Source organism: Mustela nigripes, chromosome 5, assembly GCF_022355385.1.
Source record: "Mustela nigripes isolate SB6536 chromosome 5, MUSNIG.SB6536, whole genome shotgun sequence".
Lineage (NCBI taxonomy): Eukaryota > Metazoa > Chordata > Mammalia > Carnivora > Mustelidae > Mustela > Mustela nigripes.
This window is the reverse complement of record NC_081561.1, coordinates 78,052,062-78,060,870: the sequence shown is the minus strand read 5'-3', so window position 1 is coordinate 78,060,870 and position 8,809 is coordinate 78,052,062.

Here is an 8,809-nt window from a genome sequence, read left to right as displayed (position 1 = left end):
TGTGATACTATGAACAAGTTTAATCAATCATTTTTATATACTTATACTTATATATTGGTGCCTTTAATTCTATGGCCTAACTACCCAGGATGAAATTACTAGGTAAAAGGGAATACGAGGTGGTTTTTTTTTTTCCTTGTATTTATTTATTTATTTATTTATTTATTTTAAAGATTATTTATTTATTTATTTGTCAGTGATGGAGAGAGAGTGAGCAAGCACAGGCAGACAGAGAGGCAGGCAGAGGCAGAGGGAGAAGCAGGCTCCCTGCCAAGCAAGGAGCCCGATGTGGGACTCGATCCCAGGACGCTGGGATCATGACCTGAGCCGAAGGCAGCCGCTTAACCAACTGAGCCACCCAGGCGTCCCTTTTTTTTCCTTTTAATTATGATAGTTGTTACTAGATATCCTTTTCCCCCAAACACTAAGAATTCACACATCCACTAGCAATTTCTGAAACTCCTCTTTTCCACCACAAGCAATAGGAAGATATCAGTGTTTTGGTGGTTTTTTGTTGTTATTTTTGTTAATTTAGGCCAATCTAACCAGGTTATAATGCTGTTTCAGTTTAATTTGCATCTTCAACTCAGTGAGTTTGATCATCATTTCATTCAGTGATATTTTGCATTTGCTGTATTATGAATTGTCCACTCGTGTCCTTTGTCCATTTTTTTTTTCATTTAGAAGCAATATCTTCAATGATTTTTTAAGGGATTTTTAACATTTTATTTTATTTCTCTTTTTAAGTAAGCTCCACACCTAATATGGAGCTTAAATGCAGGGCGGAGATCAAGACTCACATGCTCTACCAGCTGAGGCAGCCAGGCACCCCCTTTTCAGGGATTTTTAGCCTTTCACCATTTAGGGAAAAAATAAGTTTCAGCTATGTTTTTGGTAATGCACTTTATGATTGTAATGTGTTTCTTTCTAAATGTTTTACTGGAAATCCCTAATAAATTTTTTAAAAGTTATTTTCAACATCCATTGTTATGAACATGTTTGTTCTCTTAAAGTTTGTTTTATATTCAATCACGGATTAAATTTTTGTGCAGATTTCCTGATAAGAAATCACCATCCATTGGTAAAATAAAACTTTTATCATAATATATTAATTGATAAATTATAAAAATTCTTTTTCTAATATTTCATTCTTTTATTTGTTAAAACATAAGATTGACCTATAATATTTTCTTTACTTAAGGGATATAAAAATGTTATATTTATGGTCACATACATGTACATGTATATACATATACATACAATATTGTTTTACTCAAAACAATTTTTATTTATTCCCTACCAGACCTATTCAAGATTGAAAACATTATTCTAAAATTTTGTTATAAATTCTGCTGGATCTAATTTAGTTTCTAATAGATTTTAGTTTATCTATTTAGTTGCTATGCTGGGTACATAAAAGGTATCAATATATCTCCTTTATAAATAGTAATTTTATTGTTGTAGAATATCTTTATTCTGATTAGTGTCATTATCCTTAAATTTCAGCTTTTCTGATGTTTATAATACTACTCCTGTCTAATTTGTTTGAATTTACATCATATCTCTCTGCTGATCCCTTTGTTATAACGTGTTTCCTGTAAAGTCAGTACAGAGCTGTGCTTTTTTTGTCTCAATTTGATGGTCTCTTTCTTGTAAAGGGAGTTCTCAGTCAATTAACATTTAATGCAATGACAGATAGAACATTTTATCCCTTATGTTACTTGTTTATCATGTATAGTCAGTTCTGGTATGGTGATTTTGTTTAAATATGAATTTGTTCCAACATGATTGACATGTTAGGGAAAACTTTGGAAATAAATTTCATGTTTTCTTATGAATCACTTCATGAGTAATATCCTTAAAGGCAGAAAACTACTGGCTGACCTTAACCAAAAATAAATGAATAAATGTTTGTGCCTGGAATGACTCCAAGTGTTGTGAAAGTCAGTAAGAACAAGACCTAAAAAAAGAAGAAGAAATTGAAAGACTGTTGAGCATATAAATTAAAGATCAAATAGTACAACAATGAGTTCTCACAATCAAAAAGAAAGCACTACTTACTATATACAAAGACCTCAATCACCAAACCCTGCAGAGCTGGCTCCTTTTAATCCTACTAGCAACTGTTTTGGTGGTTCTAAACATCACGTCCATTCCCTGTTGGTATAGCTGTGAGTGCACATGAGGAAACCACAGATGGTATTTGTCCAGCAGTGATACCCAAGTCAGTCAAAGAGAAGGCCAGGCATTGGATTAAATTTTAAATACTGATGAAACAAGTTATCTATTATAAACACGTGCCTTGAAGGAACTACATCTCAAAGACAAACATGCTTTCAGATTTAATGCTGCAACAGACTGCAAAGGTTGATAGCCCTCCTTCTACCCCTTCACAGAAACTCAGTCTGCAACCATTCCAGCTCCCACTTCCACAAGTAAATGGCAGTCTTTTTCAAGGTAATTTGAGATATTTATTGTAGTATTTATGTATTATTTTAACAATTTGGCATGTTCAGCTGTCCTGCCCGTTTTTATTAGGTTTTAATCTTCTTATTATTGCTGATAAAGGTTCTGAGTGTTGTGGTCCTCAGCCCATTTTTCCCATAAGCCTTGTGTTTTTTTAATTCTATGATTTTGTAGAAGGCAGTCATTTTGGAAACGAATATGTTGAGTCATAGAATTGACTGTATTTTTATATTCTCTTTCCTTCTTTTTCCTTTTCCTTATTTTTGCTGGTTACATTATGAACTTATTTCTGCTTTTATTCATGTTAATTAATCTATTTTTTTCACCATTTAATGGTTATATTAATGAGACTCTTAATCAGACACATATCTTTGCTATCTTTCTACTATTAAAAAAGCAGATATCTGGGGCACCTGTCTGGCTCAGTGGGCAGAGCATGCAACTCCTGTTCTCAAGGTTGTAAATTCAAGCCCCACATTGGGTGTAGAAATTACTTAAAAATAAAGTCTTTAAAAAAAACCCACAAATTTAGTTTTTATGCACATGCCATATTTGTATCTCTCTATTACCTAAAATAAAGGATGAGTATTTAATAATAAGATTTTTTTTTTAAATCAGATGGCAAGTTGTTTTTCAATCAAGATGCTGTAATTCCATCATAGCTCCTGCTTTTCTACCCTTACTCATAAACACACACACACACACACACACACACCCTCAGACCCACACCCCACACCAAATGAGCTATGCTTAGTTTTTCCCCCTCTTCTGCATGCCCCAGACAAAGCTTTTTATTTTTTTTTTAAAGATTTTATTTATTTGATAGAGAGAAATCACAAGTAGACGGAGAGGCAGACAGAGAGAGAGAGGGGAAGCAGGCTCCCTGCTGAGCAGAGAACCCGATGCGGGACTCGACCCCAGGACCCTGAGATCATGACCTGAGCCGAAGGCAGCGGCTTAACCCACTGAGCCACCCAGGTGCCCCTCAGACAAAGCTTTTTAAATGTGTTTACTTTTCTCTTCTCCCACCGACTGCAAATTCTTTGGTTTTGCTCAAATAATGTAGTACTTTGGGTTGTAGGCAATATTCAGTCCCCATATATCCTTTAGTTTCAAGATTCCATAATTAACATTTACAAATCAGGAGGGTACTCTTATCCCTACAGGGTTAGCTATATATGGCTACAAATCTTCTCCATTACAGAGTCTCTCTTCTATTTTACCTATTGTTTGAATACATTGTTTTCTCATTTATTTTCTTCTAATGCAGCATATACTCCATGGTTTGCATAATTGTATTTTTCTCACACCCTGAAATATATCTTATATGAGTACATTAGGATTCCTGGCTTGAAGCCTTTCTCCCTTCAAGATGTTATTCCATTTCTTCTATATTTACCTGTTACAGATAAGGAGTCCATTGATAGTCAAATCCTCTTTCCTTGGTAGAATTATTTTCCTGCTTTGGGGCACCTGGGTGGCTCAGTCGGCCAAGTGTCTGCCTTCAGCTTAGGTCATGATCCCAGGGTCCTGGGATCCAGCCCCACATCAGGCTCCCTGATTGGCAAGAAGCCTGCTTCTTCCTCTCCCACTCTCCCTGCTTGTGTTTCCCCCTCTCACAACCTCTCTCTCTGTCAAATAAATAAATAAAATATATATTAAAAAAAAGAATTCTTTTCCTTTTTTGGACAGAGACTTCTAAGGATATTTCTCTCTTTTTAAAAAGATTTTATTTATTTGAGAGAGACAGAGATCCTGAGAGAGCATGAGCCAGGAGGAGAGGGAGAAGCAGGCTCTCCCCGGAGCTGGGAGCCCCAAGGTGGGACTTGCTCCCAGGATCCTGGGATCATGACCTGCCCTGAAGGCAGATGCTTCACCCACTGAGCCACCCAGGATCCCTATAAGGATCTTTCTTCAAACATTTTACCATGAAATCTTTATGTCCATGTCTTTTCTCATCAATTCTACTTGAAAATAGCTAAGTTCTCTTGGGTCTCTTCATCAGAGACTTTTTCTACTATTGGTTTAATCATTTCTCTTCTCTGTTCTTTGTTCTCCTTCTGGGACTCAATTTGTTTACATTGTTAAAAAGATTTATTTATTCATTTTAGAGAGAGAGAGAGCACATGAGTGGGTGGAAGGGCTGAGGGAGAGGAAGAGACTCTTCAAGCAGGCTCCCAGCAGAGTGCAGAGCCTGATATGGGGCTGATCCCAGGACCCTGAGATCATGACCTGAGCTAAAACCAAGAGTCAACAAAGCCACTCAGGTGCCCCTCCATTTATTTACATTTTATAGTTATCTTACAAATGTTGTGTAATTAATATAAATCTACTTGCATAAACGATACATTGAAATATTTCTATCCTTTCAGATCACTGTTTTTCAGCTCACTTTATCCATTAAGTTATTCTTAAAACATAACAGATAAACTCAGTTGCATAATACAATTAAGCATTGTATTTCTTAATCATATAAAGTGTAAAAGATGAAATTGGGATAGTCTGCTCTGCTCAGTCAACCTGGTCTGATGGAGACTTCTCACCTTCCACAGAGTGCTTCCTAGGTCACCACAGGCATCTACCTCCAGCTAAGATATAGGGAGAGTGAGGGATCACCATTAGAAGTTGGCATGTCAGTTCTATAATTGATGCACATTACTTCTCAGTCTTCATTAACAAGAACTTGACTGTATGGGCCTTACTTGACTGTAAATGCAAAAATGGCTAGGGAATGAAATCTACTCTGTGGACCAAAGTCAGGTTGTTCCAAGATGTGCCATTTTGGCATGAACACAATTTTGAGTTAAAGGCAATCAAAATCCAGCAGATTCAGGAAAAGCTATATTACCTTCCCCTCCATTGCCTGCTTATAGCAAGAAGAGAGCTATTAACAAATTTCTCTTTATCTAGGAAAGTTATCTCCATAATGTGGCAACTTTAATTTTCCAAACATCTCCTCTCACTTTCCCACTAAGGATCTTTCTCCCTCTGTTTCCCTCACATCCCCTACCCCGCTTCTTAGCTCATATAAGCATCATGTTGCCTCCCTACCTTTACAGCTCCTGTGTCTGTGTGGATTCTCTGTAAATATGCTTTTAACTAAAGTTTTCTCCTAATGTCTCACATCAGTATAATTCCTGGTGTAGCTAGAGCAAACTTGAAGGGCAAAGAATTCTTCCTCCTTAACATTACTTTACATGCCCACAACAAAGAGAGGCCGGGTCTTACAGAATACATAGCAGTTCTGTCCTCTCCACCAAAGACTACCACTCTTTTAATGCTTCTGATAAATTCTTTGGTGAGGAAATCTTTTTTGGGGAGGGAGTGAATTTTACTTTTGCTTGCTCATTTGTTTTTACTCCCCAAAAAGATGTCTTAAGAAATACTTCTATCTCCTTGAGTATTCTGTGTTTCAGTTCGAACTATTGTCTACCTCTTTCAGGATCTCATTTTCCTTTGACATGTTTTGTTTGTTCTGAGTGATCATCCTCTCTTTAGTTACCAGGACTTTTTAGAAGTTTTTGGCTTGTTTCATTTTCTTCTGCTCAGTGGCACTTGAGGCTGATTGGAGTATACCAAAGTGAAGAAAGGGGGACAAATATTGGAGGCCTCTCTTGTAGTCCAGCAGCCATTAAGAAGTGCTTGCTAAAGCACCTGTTGTTCTCTCCCTGGCTTGAGTACATGGAAGAAGTATGAGGAGAGTCCAATTCTCTTTTATTTAACAAAAAAAAAAAAAAAAGAAAAGAAAAGAAAAGAAAAGAAAAAGAAAAGAAAGTCTTCCTCTTTAGAAACCAATGACCATCAGGCCCGCAAATATGTTGATCTTCTACTGTGTTTCCACTAATCTCTAAGGGCAATGCTCTCTACAGATTCCAGGGGTTTTAACAGTTTAGTTCAAGCCTCCTTTAATAGTCTTGGGAACTTGCCCCACCCACCTGTTCAATGGGTTCCACCAACCATTTGAATCAAGAGAGACAGACAATTTGGATGGAGTAGGTATAGAAGGGAGGAACACCAATTCAGATCACTGTCTTCCTAGAAACTGTTTCAAATCTTTACATATTAACTTACAAAGTTATTTTTCCCAGCAAGCAAAGATTTAATGTTAATCTTAATGTTAATGTTAATCTGTCTGCTTGTCCCTTGTTGTTTAATGAATATATGAATAAATTGCAAAAAAGTAAGATTCTATGGTATTTTAAAAGAAATGTAATTGCACCTACTCCAAGTATGTATAATAACAGAAACTCAATTATTGATGTATCAAAACCTGTATTTACATTGGTAAATAGCTATGAATCCATTGTAACTGGCATTAATTTCATAAAAAGGACTATGCATTTTTTTTCTTTTTAAACACTAAGTAGGGGCACCTGGGTATATCAGTCAGTTAAGTATCTCCCCTTGGCTCACGTCATGACTTGAGGGCCCTGGGATCAAGTCCCACATCAGGCTTTCTGACCAGCGGGAGTGTGCTTTTCCCTCCCACTCTTCCTCTGTTCTCTCTCTGATAAATAAATAAATAAATACATACATACATAAAGTAAACCACTAAGTAAATAAAGATTCTGAAATTTCATCTTGAACTTCAGACTAAAATAGTTGACTTATGAAGTCTCAATGACTACCAATTTAAATTAATGAGATTTACTCTAAAGATAAAATATAAAAGATTCTAAAAAACAGTATTATTCATGTATCTTCCTATTAAATTTTAGTAACTAGTACTTCCTAACTCTATTTATACTAATTACTTTCTAGAGTAATTGTGAATAACAAAGGAATTTTCTGTTCTCTATTATTTTTAACAATCATTTATTATAATTAAATTGGCTTGAAAATATCTTTTTTTGCCCTGGAATGAAAGGAAAAGCTTAGAAAGAACTAAAGGAGCTATTATTTTGACTTGAACAACAATTACCCTTTTGCTCCCTTCACAACTCTTACTTCCAATCCAGGGTTTGATAATTTAGACAAAAGAAGAAACAGGTAATGAAAAGAACTGTACGAAACTACCTCTTTTTCACCAATAATTCAAAACTCCACTTTTAAAGGCCAAATGACTACTATATTTATTATTCAATAAACTTGTAATTTCTAAGTATTACTCCTAATTCTATTAATGGTCAGGCCACTTGTTTTTCCCAGGGAGTTTGCCATAATGGAACTACCTTTCCAATTGCACACAGTTACATTCAATAGCATTAAAACACTCCTACTGTGAGCATTAATTGGCACAAACTACCATCACTTGCAACTAATGAAAATACAAATAACAAATTACATATTTTAAAACTACATTTGAGTTTGAAAATCTGTTACTCATTCTGAATAGAAGGAAATGTCTGTGGTAACTGGGTAAACATATGATTTCTTACATCTGATATGTTTTCTATTTATTCATTCATTCATTCATTCATTTACTCATTCATCTATTTTTAAGTAAGCTCTACATCTAATATGGGGCTTGGACACCCAACCATGAGATCAAGAGTTGCATGCTCTATCAACTGAGTCAGACAGGCATTCCCTGATATGTTTTCTAATAAGAGAATTTCATGTGCAAAAAAATCTAGTTACTTATAACTATGAGGACTCCTTTTGTTTTTATGAAACCTACCCCCAAAAAATAATTCAAGAAAAGGCCAATATAATAAATCATGGCTCTCATATAAAATTTAAGTTTTGTGATGTTAAACAGCAGACATTGGGGAACACTAATAGAGATTATGTCTATAGGACAAGTACAGTCAGGATGGAGACTATTTTATTATAGTCTAATAAAATGAGTTATAATGGAGTACAAGATGCAATGAAAGCTATATTAGTTCAGATTACATTAGTAGCATAGGGGTTAAAAAAAAAAGTCTTCCCTTCCTGTCTTCTAGGTTCTTTGGCTGGTTTCATAATTAAATTGATATTAGATAGGTTAACAAGAGAAAAACTAACAAAAGTTAAGTAACATGTACATGTGGTTGAAACCCAGAAAAACTGAATAACTCTCCCCAATGGCCAAAGTCATCACCTTAAATATCATGTTCAGCTAAAGACAAAAAAAAGTATGTTGGAGGTGAAAAGTCAGTTATAGGAGGTTACCAGGACAAGCACGGTTAGGAGGGGAGGGTTGTTATGCAGATGTAAGTCACTGCCTTCACCACTGAAAAGAGTTTCTAGAGGCTGAGACTTTCTCCCCCTCTTCCTGGTATAGCCAAGGGAGACGCCTTTACAAATGGAGATTTGCCTTATACATACATGTAAATGTCCCTTTCTGAAGTATAACTTGGTTTTCAGAGCTTCTCCAGTGTTCGCAGATTCTAAAAACAAACAAACAAACAACAAAAAA